General features: G+C 41.1%; 1 pseudogene; it reads right to left on the bottom strand.

The window, feature by feature from the left end:
• Positions 1-2876: 2876 nt before the first annotated feature.
• LOC149499105 (uncharacterized) overlaps positions 2877-15095 on the bottom strand; it is a 34270-nt pseudogene continuing 22051 nt past the window's right edge.

Genomic DNA, 15095 nt, shown 5'->3' with positions numbered 1-15095 from the left:
TCAACTAAAGCCATCAGGATTTGGTTGTACCCAGAGAATCCGTCCGTAATGGAATAACATCCCATTCCTACAACATTGTCGATCAGAACATCTATATGTGGGAGTGGGAAGTTATCTTTAGGTGAGGCTTTGTTTAAATCCCTGTACACAAACTCTTAGTCTCCCATCCTTCTTAAGCACAGGGACTATGTTTGCTATCCACTCAGGGTAATGCACTACCTCCAAGAAACCTGCATCTAGCTGCTTCTGAACCTCAGCCTTGATCTTGTTTTGGCACTCTAGTCTGACCCGTCTTCTTTTCTGCTTTACTGACTTAATATTCGGATCGGTAGGGATGAAATGCTTTACAATTGACCTGTCGATCCCCAGCATATCAGCATAACTCCAAGCAAAGACTTCTGAATTCCTCTTGAGACATTCTTGGAGATCCTTTCTGAGTTCAAGCTTAAAGTCTAATCCGATTTCGATTATTTTAGGATCTTCGATGGTGCTTAGGTTAAATGCGAAATGATGCAATGCATTTATGTCAAATATGCGTGTGGTATAATCAATGCCATGAACATATCACAACTATCTTTAATGGCTTGCACCACTTCATCAGCACTAGGAGCACCCTCAGTCTCTGGGGCAGCTTTTTCTTTCATCTCTTTGTGATTTGACATCTCCATCATCTTCCTCTCGGCTTCCTCTGCATCTTCCGCTGCTAGCAATGATTAGAGGATCCTCGCCTTGGACTTCTATTCTTGAATCACCTTTGAAGCTTCGTCCCCAATCCCGAGAAAGTCTTCAAACTCTGACATCTTCTGGGACCAATCTGAATCACTTGCTGTTTGGACCATGCTAATCATAAATTGTGTTCCATCTACCAATTGCTCAAAGGAAGGCTCTAGGGACTTAATGAGTTGTTCCTCAAAATCTATCATAAAAATCTCCAAACCTGGATATGTCTTTCCTCTGCTCTAAAATTCTCCAGAAGCCTCTAGGGTAAAGAAAATCCTGTTCAATCCCGGCTCTTTTATCGGAGACTGGACTTCATACTTCTCTTTCTTCCTATTTTCTGAGTACCCCAAACTGCATCAATTTTTCTGACCATGTGAAGATGGCACTGGTTCAAACCTTCCTTGTAAATCTCGGCCTAGCCCCTTACCGTACTTCCACTGCATTTTCTTCATCATCTTTCAGGAGAAAGGGCTCATCCTATTAACTGCACTTCTTTCTTCGGTGATTATAACATCATCAATTATAGCCACCTGAAAACCAGATAAGGGCACAGCTGCCTTTATACCTTCCACAACAGCCACATTTAGTGCTTCTTGAGCATTAATAGTTACAACATCCGTGCCCCAAGGTATCTTGACCTTTCTGTGCAATGTGGATGGAATCGCACCCAAAGGATGAAGCCATGGCCTTCCCAACAGCAAAGCATAATTGGCCATGATGTCCAAGACTATTATTTCCACCCAGCTCTCTACTATCCCTGCCGAAATCTTTGCTCTGAATGTTCCCTTAGCGCTGCACATGGTGTTATCATAAGCTTTTACAACCATGGTAGATGGCTCGAGCTCCGATTCTTCAATCTTATATTTGGATAACATTTTCAGCGGGCAACACACAATGCCGACCCATTATCGATCATCACATTACGAGTCTCTCTTCCATTAACACCAACCTGGATGTACAGAGGTTTAAAGTGATTCCTACCTTCGGGAGGGAGATCAGAATCAAAGAAAGTCATCTCACCTATCCTGCGCTGCAGCACATTAATAATATCCACACTCTGAATTCTTGCAGGAACTCTGACAAACGTCATAGCCTCTAACAGAGCTTCTCTGTGTTCCTTCGAAGCTATCAATAAATCCCATAATGAGATGTCAGCTTTAGTCCTCTATAATTGACTCAGCACTGAATTTGTTGTCACCCCGCTCGGTACTCTGTTCTGGCTACTTTCACCTATTTCAGTAGCCTTCTTTTGTGCTTTACCTGCTTCAACTTCCTTTTTCTTCTCCTTGGGTTGCCCTGCATCCTTCTCTGATGTCTTCTTTCCTCTCCCATCGATGACAACTCCTTTTCCTTTGACCAGGGAATTGTTGTCTGGATTGTATACTCGACCTCTCCGGGTCAAACTCTGGACGCCAACTTCATTCACATCCTCATCGCTACTATAATACCACTGGTCTGCTTGATCAGTCAAACTGTTTTGGATTGCTAGCTGAACCTGTTCATCTTCATTATCTGGTATGTCCCTAATCTTAACTGTGATGCTCTTTTCCACCTCGACCTTCACTAGCTTCCTTTCCACTTCCTCCTCACTGCTACAGTCATCCCAAATGTTCAACATGGCACACATCCTCTCTTCCCACTCTGCCTCTGCCAATAACAACTCTTCAGGCAAGCCACTTCCAATCACATTAACTGATCCACCTGTTTGAAACTTGTGAGGTGGATAGTTATGCTGGTACTGCGGCAAAGGATTATTCTGTGTGCTCGGCTTATTATGCTCAGAAGGCTTGGTGATCTTCCCACTATCTATCAGATTTTGTTTATCATGTCTAAGCCTAAAGCAATCATCGGTAGAATGGCCTTTGCATTGATGATACTCACAATCCCGGTCAAGAAATCTACCTTGAATAGGCCTAGATGGATCAATTGGTAATTTTGATAGCACACCATTCTTGATGCACGACCTCATAACCGTGCTTAAAGGTCTACCTAAATCAGTGAATTCCCTTATCGTTCTCTCATTAACAGCTCCAACTGTATTGCTACTCCCCGACTAGTTTGTAGCAACATTACCAGCATTTCTATTATGATCACTGTAGGAAGACCGGTAGTTACCAAACCCCCAGCTTTTCTTTTTCTCTTCTTTGTATAACTCTTCAATATTCAATCCAGCTTTGTACCAGAGAAAAGTCAGTGAGAGGTTGAGCCAACATCCTCTCCTTAAAGTAAGGTAATAGGCTTCGACTAAAAATCCTGATCAGCTCTTGATCCTTTGGCTTTATCTGGACCATAAACAACTTCGTCCTCCATCTCTTGTAGTAATCGGAGAAGCTTTCATCCTTTCCTTGCCTTAAGCTCTCCAGATCACGAAGACCAAACTCATCACTATCATCTGTTCTAAAATGCTTGAGAAAAGCAGTCTGAAGCTTGACCCAATCTCTCTGTATCTCCATATCTAAACCGTCATACCATCTCCTATAGTTCTTGTGCAACGTTTGAGGAAATGCCCGTAACACATCCTCTTCATCATACCGGTTCATCTGGGCAACGCGAATGAACTCAGACAAATGGGACCTCAGGTCATTATCTCCTTCAAATAAGGTATGTTTAAAGGTCTTGGAAGAAGTAGAACTTGTGGGCTTCAAGACATACTCGGCAGCATGAAAATTGGTGACTGGATCCTTTTCTTTCGAAATAGACATCTTCTCCACCTTATCCTTCAATTCTGCTAATTGCTTAATTAGATCGTTCTCAATCGGACCAACATTATCAGCTGATGCTTGGTTACCCAAAGCGGGTTCTGGAGCCTCCCTTTCCACAACTACAGGGGAAGAAGGTTCATTACTTGAAGAAGGAGGAACCTGATTCTGTGCCCTCTCTTGAGCCAAAGCCGTGGCTATTATATCAGATATAGCCCTTAACTGGGCCAGAGGAAAACCAGTCTCATTCACACTGTTGTCAGCCATCTCAACTACAACCGGATCTGAATCAGAAACCGAATCAGACGAACTTGAACTGACCACAGAACTAGCCGGAGCACGCTTGGGGATTGGGGACACTCTGACCAGACTTTGACTAGGCTGTCGGCGCTAAACTCTTGAAGTGATTTCCTGGGACGGATCAATTTTGGCTGATAGATAAAAGGATGAGGAAATGCAAATCTAATGTGCTAATAACCAATATGAAAATAAGATCTCATTTTCAATGACTGGACCTAAAATATGAATAACATAGCAATAATTTACTTTGTACTTTTCCGGCATTATCTATTGTGACTTGTAACACCCGCTGCCCGATCCCGAAAGACCCGACGGTAGATGCCACATTCGGTGTCGGAGGCACCGTCCTAACCTACATATAAATCATACAATCATATTATGAAGTAGAAGTGACTTAGTATTCATAAGTTTAGCAAGTAATAATATTTTGTTTTGAAAATGATTTGGGAGAGTCCTACAGAAAAACTGCAAGAGTTTCCCCTAAAAATAGAAGTTGCCAAACATATGAATACAAAGCACTCCCAATTCCAAACTCCAAACCCCATCAAACTCCAATAACAACACAATAGCACTTCTATCATTTCATATCCTCAATACCATTTTAATATTCATCAATTCAATACATTCATTTAAACATATCAACTTCTAATGTTCTAACCATTAAATAAGTCCAAGTTTATCTCCCAATATATATACACCAAAAATAATTTACAATAACATGCTTAAGTTATAAATGAAATAATACAGTCTCCAAAAATGTAATACTTATACATGCCATAATTCTTAGTTACAAAAAAAATACTAAGTAACTACCAAAATATCTCTTCAGCTCTGATGCTACTCTTCAGGTCTCTAAGCAGCAAGCACAACCTCCAACCTGCGCGTGATAAAATCAACGCGCTGAGTATAAAACTCAGTGGTGCTCATAAACACAACAAACCAATGTTGTGATGACAACATACTTAAAAATCATTTATATACATAAAATCATTAAATTTGAACATTTATTACATATGTACACCAATACATCATGCTTTAAAAATTCATTTGATATCATAAATACGTTGTGGTAAACTAAGAGTTATTAACATAATGTGATCTCATTTATTTCACTTCCTTAAAAATATTGTATAAGGGCTCACATACACTTAGGAGAAAAAGAAGCAGATAAGTTTTCATAGCTTATTCATAATGGCCTTAGGTCGCCAACCTTTTCATAACATATAGAGCGCGTCCGCCCTAACAAAGACACCCACGTGCCTAGCATATGATCATAGCTTCTTATCATAATGGCATCAAATGCCGAGCATGCTCATCATACATAATAAAATCAAATCATGCATCAAATCCACACCAAGTATGTTAGAGCCCAAAAACATTTCTCATAAAATTCATGTTATTTAGGCTTCTCATAATAAAAACTTAATTTAAACTTAAGTAATTCATAGAAATTCTCATACTTAAACAAAATGACTTAACATAGAAAATTTCCAGCATAAAAGTAACATTGACCTTTGCTGTGTTTTTTAAAACATAACTTGAGTTATGGGTCTCCAAATTGAATGAAATCAGAGTCATTAGAAAGCTAAGACAAAATTCTACAAATGTTATGAAGGGATCACAGCCCAGATCAATATGGAAGATAACAAAACAAAGCTAGGAACACAAACTAACAGACCAAACCTGATTCAGCATAACCAAGTCCATTGTTTATTGAATTCCTACTAAACCAAGCACTCAAATTGAACCAATCTAGAACGAGAGAATTCTCAAGACACAGGGAAACAACTTTTATGAAGAACTCAGAACCTAATATTGTCATAATAGTGGTCAAAATGAGCACTCAATTCAGTGATGCATGTGGCCCGACACAAACAGAGTCAGTTTGGGTGTTTCAGCCATAAGTTGAGTTATATATCTCCAAATTGGACAAAAGAGGATGGGTTGGAAAGCTAAGAGGTAGACCTACAACTTTTATGAAGGACTCAGACATAGATGGAAATTAGAAAGGACCGAAAAATGGTCCTAAATCTCACTCAAAATCACGTTTTTCTCAAATTCAGTTTACTTTACCCATGAAAGGAACATGAACAACAAAGATACAAGGTAGAAATGTCTACCACAACATAAATACTCATCAAACATCATCCAAGAGCATGTAATGGCAACCAAAATTCAACAAATCAATCATTTCATACAAAATCTCAAAATACACACATAATAGCATAAAGGTACAAAATCAAAATTTGAGTAAGGTAAGTGTGTTTATGAACACTAACCTTCAAAACAAGCTTTAACAAGCTTTAATCAAAGCTTCTCAAGCTTTGGTCTTGCCCTTATCTTTGTTAGAAGGCTCTCCACCCTCTACATGTAAGAAACTCAAAATCAAACAAAGAAAACAAATAAAAGAAGTAATTGGAGCATGATTAAGCATGTATATGCTAAAAGATAACTCTAAACCCAAAAATAATTCACTTATCATAAAATCACTTACTTGACCCAAGTAGGAAAATCACCAAATTCCTTTAAATTAGTCACCAAAGATTACTTCTCTAGCTTCACTCTCTAAGATTTATGACTTAAATCAAGTTGGATGGGTGTTTACTAAGTAGGAATTAAAGAAGAAGAAGAAGAAGAAGTAGACGTGTAGGAAAAGGAGAAGAAGGACAAAGTGTTGCTCAATAATTGATAGTTGCTTTTAATAAAGCAACTAAGGGGTATTTTGGTCTTTTCTCCAAATTGGAGGGTGCTTTGGTCTTTTCTCCAAATATTCTCCAATGAAATTCCTTCAAAATATTATTTATCTCCACAAAACTCTCTAATTTATTCCATAAAAATAATTCCTCACATTTCCTCCATACAAATAATTACTCAAATTTCCTTACTTAATATAATACCATAATTCACTATTCACTAATTATCTAAATTCTCCAAAAATATTCCTTACTTACTTTCTACCCATAAAAACCATGCATACATGCTCCAAAAATGTTAAATAAAATATAAAACATAAATAGTAATTTTTTCAGACCAAAAATAATACCGACTTTCGGACCGGTGGTACTATTCACAGACCGGTAAACTACTATTGAAACAAAGGAAAAAATGGGGCGTTACAGCTCTCCCCCCCCCCTTAAAGAATTTCGTCCTCGAAATTCACGAGGATGTTGTTGTCTCATAATATCTTCACTTTCCCATGTAGCTTCCTCGGTCTTATGGTTTCTCCAAAAAACCTTTACCAACGGAATTCTCTTATTCCTTAGTTCCTTGATTTCCCTAGCAAGTATCCTCACTGGTTCTTCCTCATAAGTTAAATCTGGCTCTATAGTCACAGATTCCACTGATATTACATGTGATGGGTCGGACCGATACCTCCTCAACATAGATACGTGGAAAACATTATGTATCCTATCGGGTCTGGTGGTAAAGCTAGTCTATAGGCTAATGGACCCACATGCTCAATGATCTCATATGGACCAATGAACCTAGGACTAAGCTTCCCCTTTCTTCCAAATCTCAATATCTTTTTCCATGGAGATACCTTAAGGAAAACCTTATCTCCCACCGCATACTCTATATCTTTCCTCTTCAAATCCGCATAAGATTTCTGACGATCTGAAGCTGCTTTCAATCTATCTTTGATAATTCTGACCTTTTCTTTTGTATCCCGAATCAAATCTGGACCTACCATCTTGCCCTCACTCAATTCTGACCAACACAGTGAAGTCCTACATCTCCTACCATATAGTGCTTCAAAAGGGGCCATCTGAATACTCGACTGATAACTGTTATTGTTGGCAAATTCTACAAGTCGAATGTACTTCTCCCAACTGCCCTCAAACTCAATAGCACAAGCTCTTAACATATCCTCCAAAATCTGAATAACCCGCTCTAACTGACCATCTGTCTGAGGATGAAAAGCTGTGCTGAAATTCAGCTTAGTACCCAGGGCCTCATGTAGCTTCTGCTAAAATCTAGAAGTAAATCTCGGATCTCCATCTGAAATGATGGAAGAAGGAACCCCATGTAATCTCACTATCTCATCTATATACAGCTCTGCATATTGCTCCATGGTGAAGTCGGTCCTAACAAGAAGAAAGTGTGCTGACTTAGTTAATCTGTCAACTATTACCCATACAACATCTTTCTTTTTAGGAGTTAAAGGCAATCCAGTCACAAAATCCATAGTAACCTGTGAACCCCTCCCCGAACATCATAGCATATGAATGCATATGACTAAGGGCAGAAATGCACGTGAATGTATGAGTCGCCACCTTGTTTAATTATTTTAGGGTAAACTAAGAAAACCCTAAGTGACTCCGATTTTAATTAACCTAGTTACTAGATTAATTATCCCAATGTTTAAGGCATGGTCTTCGAACCCGAGGTGGATCCCGAGACTATGTCATGCTGATGAACTAATCAAAACAATGAATGCTTTGCAAGGTGATTAATGTAATTTGGACCAATTAAAAAATGCTTATGTGATTTTGACTTGCCACTCGGGGTTAAATCCCGAACGTGCCTACGTACTTCCGTTTGAATGGAAGATCAAAGTCAACGTAGTTCGATAGGCCTTCTTTGAAGGGCTTTGAATGGGGATGCTTTATGCATGAGTGTGTGTATGCTTTGTGCACTTTGGGCATTTTGCCAAAGATTGATTGTTTTAGGCATTTGATGCCAAAAAGATTGATTTAGGCAAATGTTGCCAAAAATTGATGTGAATTAGGCGATTGTCGCCAAAATTTGATTTATTTGAAGGCTTTAAAGCCAAAACATTGATTTAGGCAATTTATTGCCAAAAAATTGATGATTGGGCGATTGTCGCCAAAATTGGTTGATCTAAGGTAATTTATTCGCCAAAAGTGATTAATTGAAGGCTTTAAGCCAAAACATTGTGATTTAAGCGATTTATCGCTAAAAAAGGGATTAATCTTTCTTATAGGCAATTTATTTGCCAAAAGTGATTAATTGATTTATAATGTAGGCGATTTATTTCCAAGAAAACGTGTTTAATTAAAGCTTTTTAGCCACAATTATTGATTAATTGGACTTAAGCCAGATTTGTTCGAAATAAAGGCGATTATACCATAGCTATTAATTAACTAGGTATTTTAAGCCAATATTGTCGGATTTAGGCTTTAATACCACGATTATTTATTAACCGGGCATTTAGCCTAAACTTATTTATTCGAGGCAGTTTATTTGCTTAAAGATGTCATGAATGCATTTATGCAGTTATAGAATTACTAGGAGTAGAAGAGAAGAATGTATGAAATGCTAAAATTAAATAGGCAGAGTTTAGTTTATGTACCTGATTTAATCGACGACCACTTCTTAACTCCAGGTTAAGCTCCTCGTTAAGGGAATATTAATTAATTTAATTTTAGTGATCAAATAACAAAATAAGAAAGCAAATAAAACTAAATTAAAATGCAAGAAAGCAGTAAAGAATCGCAAAGAGCGTAGGGGAGAAGGAGCGTCCGTCAACACAGACTGAGTGTCGAAAACAGAAGGCCCGGGGCCACTATTTATAGGCGAAAAACGGACTGTTTCGGCGGCTGGGCCGCCGGTGGCCGGCGGCCGGGCCGCCGTAGGCAGGCGGCCTTGGCCGCCGGGCCTGTGGCTATGCTAATTTTTGTTCCGGAGGCTTTTTCGGGAGCTCCGGACCTCCAAAAAAAATTTCGGGACCAGTTTCGCGATCCTTGCGACATTCCGGACGTTTCAAGTACCATATTGGCATACTTCCGGTGAACTTTCCGAATTGCCTCCGGTCTGGCCGGACTGTTTGCAGTCCAAGAAAACTGGCTCTTTGAGCCTCAAAATTTGGGTATTCACAGTTGCCCCCCACCGACAACCATAAAAATGATTTATGGGAGTCAGTGGTTGTCTGAAACGCAAATTTTGGAGGCGAAAATCGGACGGGTCCAGAAGACCCGCTTTTTAGCTATTTGCTTATAAATAGCTTGAATTTCACCATTTCATTCATTACTCATTCTCTACTTTGGAGAGCTCTCTCAAACCCTCTCAAGTCTCAAAGCTACAAGACCATCTTCTTCTATGGCTCTTCCAAGCTATAGCAGCGACGAGGATTTCCTCGGGTCTCTAGGAATTTCTCTCGACGAGGTCGATCTTATGGCAGACGCAGATACTCACGCCTCCATGACCGGCATCTTCACCCAGGTGAGTTCCCTTTCACTTTTGCTTGTATATTATTTGGGCCTTAGGCCGAATCGTGAATTTTTGGGCCTTAGGCCAAATTGTGATTTTTAGGCCTTAGGCCAAATTGTGATTTTTTGGGCCTTAGGCCAGATTGTGAAATTTGGGCCTTTAGGCCAAATTGTGATTTTGGAAAAAAAAAAATTTCCCGTGCTTACTGATTTTATTAAAATGCATGCTAGGGTAGAACTAAGATATTACCCTTAGTAAGGAACCGAGGAGTAACTCTTAGGTTGATTTACCTTTTAGGACTCCCGTATTAAATTGGATGTGGGTGAGAGTTCTATGGCTGGAATTCCGCTTGAACTATTCGATCCAAACAGCCCGGTTGGTGCGATCATCCGTCCATCTTACCTGGGCTATCCGAGGCATTTTGACATGGGTCGGAGTAACTACAAGGAGTTATTGTGTGCCTTCGCTGAAAGGTGGTGGGATACCACCAATACTTTCCACTTCTCTTGGGGCGAGTTGACAATGACCCATACAGACTTTTCTGTGATCTTCGGGATCCCTTTCTAGATTCGGCCGATCGAGCTATATGATGACTGGAGGATTGGTATCTCCTCCGACCGGATGGTGGAGCTGATTGGGATAGACCTGCCTCGGCTGGCCGAACCAGGTTCTGCTACCCCTGCTTTAAGCATTTCCAGACGCTGGTTATCCCTCCAGGCCCCTAGCATCTATGCTAGATACGGGCGAGGAGAGCTGACGGCTACTCAGGTGGCCCGATTCACTTTGTTGTTGTTGTTCGCTTCGACCTTTTGGTCCAACAGGAAAGAGAAGTTTAACCCTTCTATCTTGAAGAGTTTGGAGAATTTGGCCCTTTTAGAGGAGTATGACTGGGCCGGTGCTATTCTGAGCCGCATGTATGATGATATGTGTGACCTGAGTCGAGGCCATGGCAAGCTTAGCGGGACCTTCTACTTCTGGGAGGTAATGTAAAGAACATTCTCCCTTTCTGTGTTTTTCTGTTTATCTTGATTTTCCTTTCTCACTGATTCTTTTTTTCCATTCTGCAGACTTGGGCATTCGAGTACTTTCCTTACACTCGCCCAGAGTTACTCCAGACTGATCCTGGATCAGGGCTGGCGCCTTCGGCTTGGAGATGGTACAAGTCAAACCTTCATCCCGTCCGGCGTAATAAGTCGCTGAAGGAGCTGAGAGCTTTTTTTGATACTTGCCCTCTGGAGCAGGTATATGCTTAGTATTTTTGGATATGTTAAAAAAAAAGATTTATTAACATATTTACATCTTTTATAGGCCAACGTGGGGCTGAAGCCTGCCCGTTTACAGGGCTGGATTCAGGCTGATCCTGATTTCCAGCGGTCAGATGCCTTGTCTCAGCGGAGAGTGGTCCTGTCACACCCCATCATACGGTGATATTATTTGGGTGAGAGAGTGGACGTTCAGATAAGAGGCTGTCGCTCTGTCCCTTATCCCCCCCTGAGGATATGCGAGCGGGTAAACAAATGATGCTCACTGCTGCTCATACTGAGGGCATCCCACATTTGGAGTTCATCATGGGAGGGGATTATGATGAGTTCTGCGTAATCTCTTTGATGCCGCCTATTGGATCTCGGCTTGATAGTATCCAGAGGTCGGCTCCTTCCCAGCCGCTCGGTACCCGTTCTTCTCGGGCTTCGGGTCCCTCGACTAGGACTCCAAGGAGGAGGTCTATGACCGAGCCCACTTCTTCCACCCCGATTAAGAGGCTGTCGCAGGCCAGGCCTAGCCGGTTGGCAGGTCCTTCCAGGGCTCCCCGGGCTATTTTGGAGGCTACCGGGCCGCTTCACCCAGACCTGGCCAGTCTACGTCTTCCATACAGTATTTCTTACTTCGTCCCTAACAGTCCTCCAGTTTTTTGAGAGGTCTCCCTGGAGGGTGTGGATCACACGGTTCTTCCTTCCGAGGACATCACCAAGGTAAAACCTGACACATCTCTCACAAAAAAGGATTCATAGGAGATATTGACTTGTATGTTTCTTTGTATGATTTCCAGGTTCCTGTCGGGTTGGTCAACCAGATGATGGAGCTGTTTCTCGGGATGTAGCAAGAACTAGCTACGGCCTGGACCCAGATAGCCTTCGAATATCAGAGGGGGAGGAGGCCCCGTCGTTGATAGATGCTAGATTTTCTTGCTTTCCTTTGTTTTCCTTTTGCTGTATTTTCTGTACCGAATCTTGCTGTATTTGTTGAACTGAACTTTATTTGTACCTGCACTTGATTAGTACTAAAAAAAAAAAATATGTATGCATGGATCATGAAATAGGAAAGAAAAAAAAGGATTTTGCTTTACTCTAAAACAAAACATTTCTCTTTCTTTTTTTTTTTATATTTTTTCTTTTTTTTTCTTTTTTTTTTACTGAAAAAGACATTTTTTTTTTTGGTGGCCGGCTCCGGCGGCTGGGCCGTCGGGCTCGGTCGGGCCGGGCCGCTGGGCTCGGCCACCTGCGGGTGCGCCCTTCCTCTATTTAAGCTGCTTTCTGCTGTTTTTTTTTTTTACTCTCTCTTTTCCAAGCTACCAAAACCTGGTCAGTTTTTCTCTCTTTCTCTTCCTTATTTTTTATTTATTATTTTATTTATTATTATTTTTTTAAAAAAAATAACAATAAATAAAAAAAAATAAATAAAAGGACATGAATCCCTTCTACAACCATAGCATGCACAGCTGGACTAGGAGTCTCTCCAAAGTTGAAAAGATCAATTTGGGGAGGTACGGTCTTTCCCCCGTTATTACTTTTAGGGGTGTAATAGTTGATTGGGATTTTTTACGGGCCTGTATTAGACTTTGGGACCCTGAAGCCCACGTTTTCCGGTTTGGGGCCATGATGGAGGAGCTGTGCCCTCTTTTTGAGGAGTTTTGTGCTATCATAGGGTGTGACCCCAATGCCCCTTTGGTCAAGCATGAGGTGAAGATTGGGTATGTTAGGTCGTTTGAAAATCTGTTTCAGTTCAACCGACCCCAAGCTAGGGCTATGATTGTTGATGACCAGAAGGCAATTCTGTTGCCCCTGATTGATGAATTCTCAGAGGCTTGCCCAGATGACCCTGGCCGGATGAGGCTGAGAATGCGGGCCCTGGTTTTTTGTTTATTGGCTGGCTTTTTATTTAACCAGGACCCAGGCTTTGGGGACTTGCGTCTTTGTCCCATGGTTCGACAAATGGAGGATATGGGTTGTATTGGCGGCATTGCGCTGGCCGAGACTATTAGGAGCCTTGACAGGGCTGCTTTAGGGTTCGACAACTGGACAGTTTCTCCCATTATTCTCGAGGTATTTCTCCTTATTATCTCTCCTCATTTTTTCTTTTTTTTTTCTTAAATCATTCCCTTGTAATAGAAAGGATCCATCACTCAGGTTTGGTTGAAGGACCACCTTCATGTGGTTGCTGCCCCTACTCTCTTGCCTTATAGGCCCACTCAGTATCGTATGAGGAAGATCTTGATCATACACCCCACTACTGATGCATGGACTTCATGGTTGATTGAATTGGGTCTGAATGAGATACTGTGGTTCATCTCCTGGTACAACATCACCCGTTTTATCCAGGTTAGCTTCCGTCACACTCGGGTTTACCTGCTAGGCCTTACACATTGTACTTGGTACTGTGCTTCGCGCGTCTTGAGGCAAATGGGGATAGATCAGACTGTTCCAATCATGGATGACATTTCAGCTGATTCAGCTATTACCCCGGGCGTTACTCGAGCCGTCCTTAGGGCTTGGGTTAGGGATCATCATATGGTCAGGCCCTTACCTAATCCTGCCAGTATTCAGACTTCTCCTGAGTATCGAACTTGGTTCATTGCCACTGTCTGGCCAATTGAGAGACCAAGGAGGACCGCACTGCTGAGTGCACTCGAAGGTTGGGTTCAAGCTGATGAGGTTGGGACTGGTGAGGTTGGGACTGGTGAGGAGATTGTGCTGGCTCCTCGGACAGGCGAGATTGGGCAGAGTTTAACAGCTAGGGAAGACTCAGAGGATGTTGCCCCACGGAGGAGACGGGACACCTAGACTCCTATAGGCTTTTACTATCTTTCTCTTATTTTGACTTTTATTTGGCTTTTGGATTTTTTCTTTGGATGTATTTTTTTTTTTTTTTGCTTTGGACTTGAGATTTAGACTTCATTATTTGTTTGGACTCTTTTGCTTTATGCTTGACTCCAGATTGTTTGACTTTATTGCTTAAATTGAGAATGTCATTTGGCTTTTATGCTTTCCAAGCATTTTCCAACTTTATTTATTTCAAGCTCTAATTTTTGCCTAAGCTGCCCTTTCGGGTTTTCAACTTAGCGAGCTACCCATTTTTGCCTAAGCCGCCCTTTTAGGTTTTAAGCTTAGCGGGCCCCGATTTTTGCCTAAGCCGCCCTTTCGGGTTTTCGACTTAGCGGGTTTTCCTTTTTTTTCTTGTTTTCTTGTTTTCTCTTTTTTTTTTTATTTGGCAAAGGAGAATGAAAATATGAAATGATTTTTTTATTAATGTTTAGACCGCGCCCAAAGAGGGCTGCCTACATATCTCCGATATATAATTTCTTTTTTCCAAAGAGAATCAGGTCTACTGTAGTTCATCTTACATTATGCAATGATGACAATTACACAAAATATCTTTTTAACTGATCTAAATTACATGGATTAGTGAATTCCAAACCATCCAAATCAGTCAAAATAATGGCTCCGCCTGACAATATCTTCTTTAACACATAGGGTCCAGCCCAATGAGGACGAAACTTCCCACGTGGATCTATGATTGGCTGTCTAATCTCCTTCAGAACCAAACAACCTTCCTCCAGTTTCTGGTCTTTGACCTTCTTATTAAAATGCCGCGCCATTCTTCTTTGGTAAACTTGAGTTTGGTGGATTGCTCGCAATCGCTTTTCATCCATACCCAAGAGTTGCAAATGATAGTTCTCGGCCCACTCTGCTTCGCTGATCTGGCTTTCTCGGATAATTCTTGCCGACTGAACTTCCAGCTCAATAGGCAACACTGCTTCCATACCATATACTAAGGAATATGGGGTTGCCCCAGTAGGCGTTCTAATTAAAGTCCTGTATCCCCATAAGGCATTCGGTAATTGTTCGTGCCAAGCTCTATGCTTTTGAATTGTCTTCTGCAAAATGACTTTTATAGCCTTATTTGCAGCTTCCACCGCCCCATTTGTCT

The sequence above is a fragment of the Jatropha curcas genome, chromosome 1, assembly GCF_041381405.1.
Source record: "Jatropha curcas cultivar XTBG-Jc1 chromosome 1, XTBG_Jcur_1.0, whole genome shotgun sequence".
Classification (NCBI taxonomy): Eukaryota; Viridiplantae; Streptophyta; class Magnoliopsida; order Malpighiales; family Euphorbiaceae; genus Jatropha; species Jatropha curcas.
Note: the sequence above shows the minus strand (reverse complement) of the source record. Positions and strands in the feature narration are given on the sequence as shown.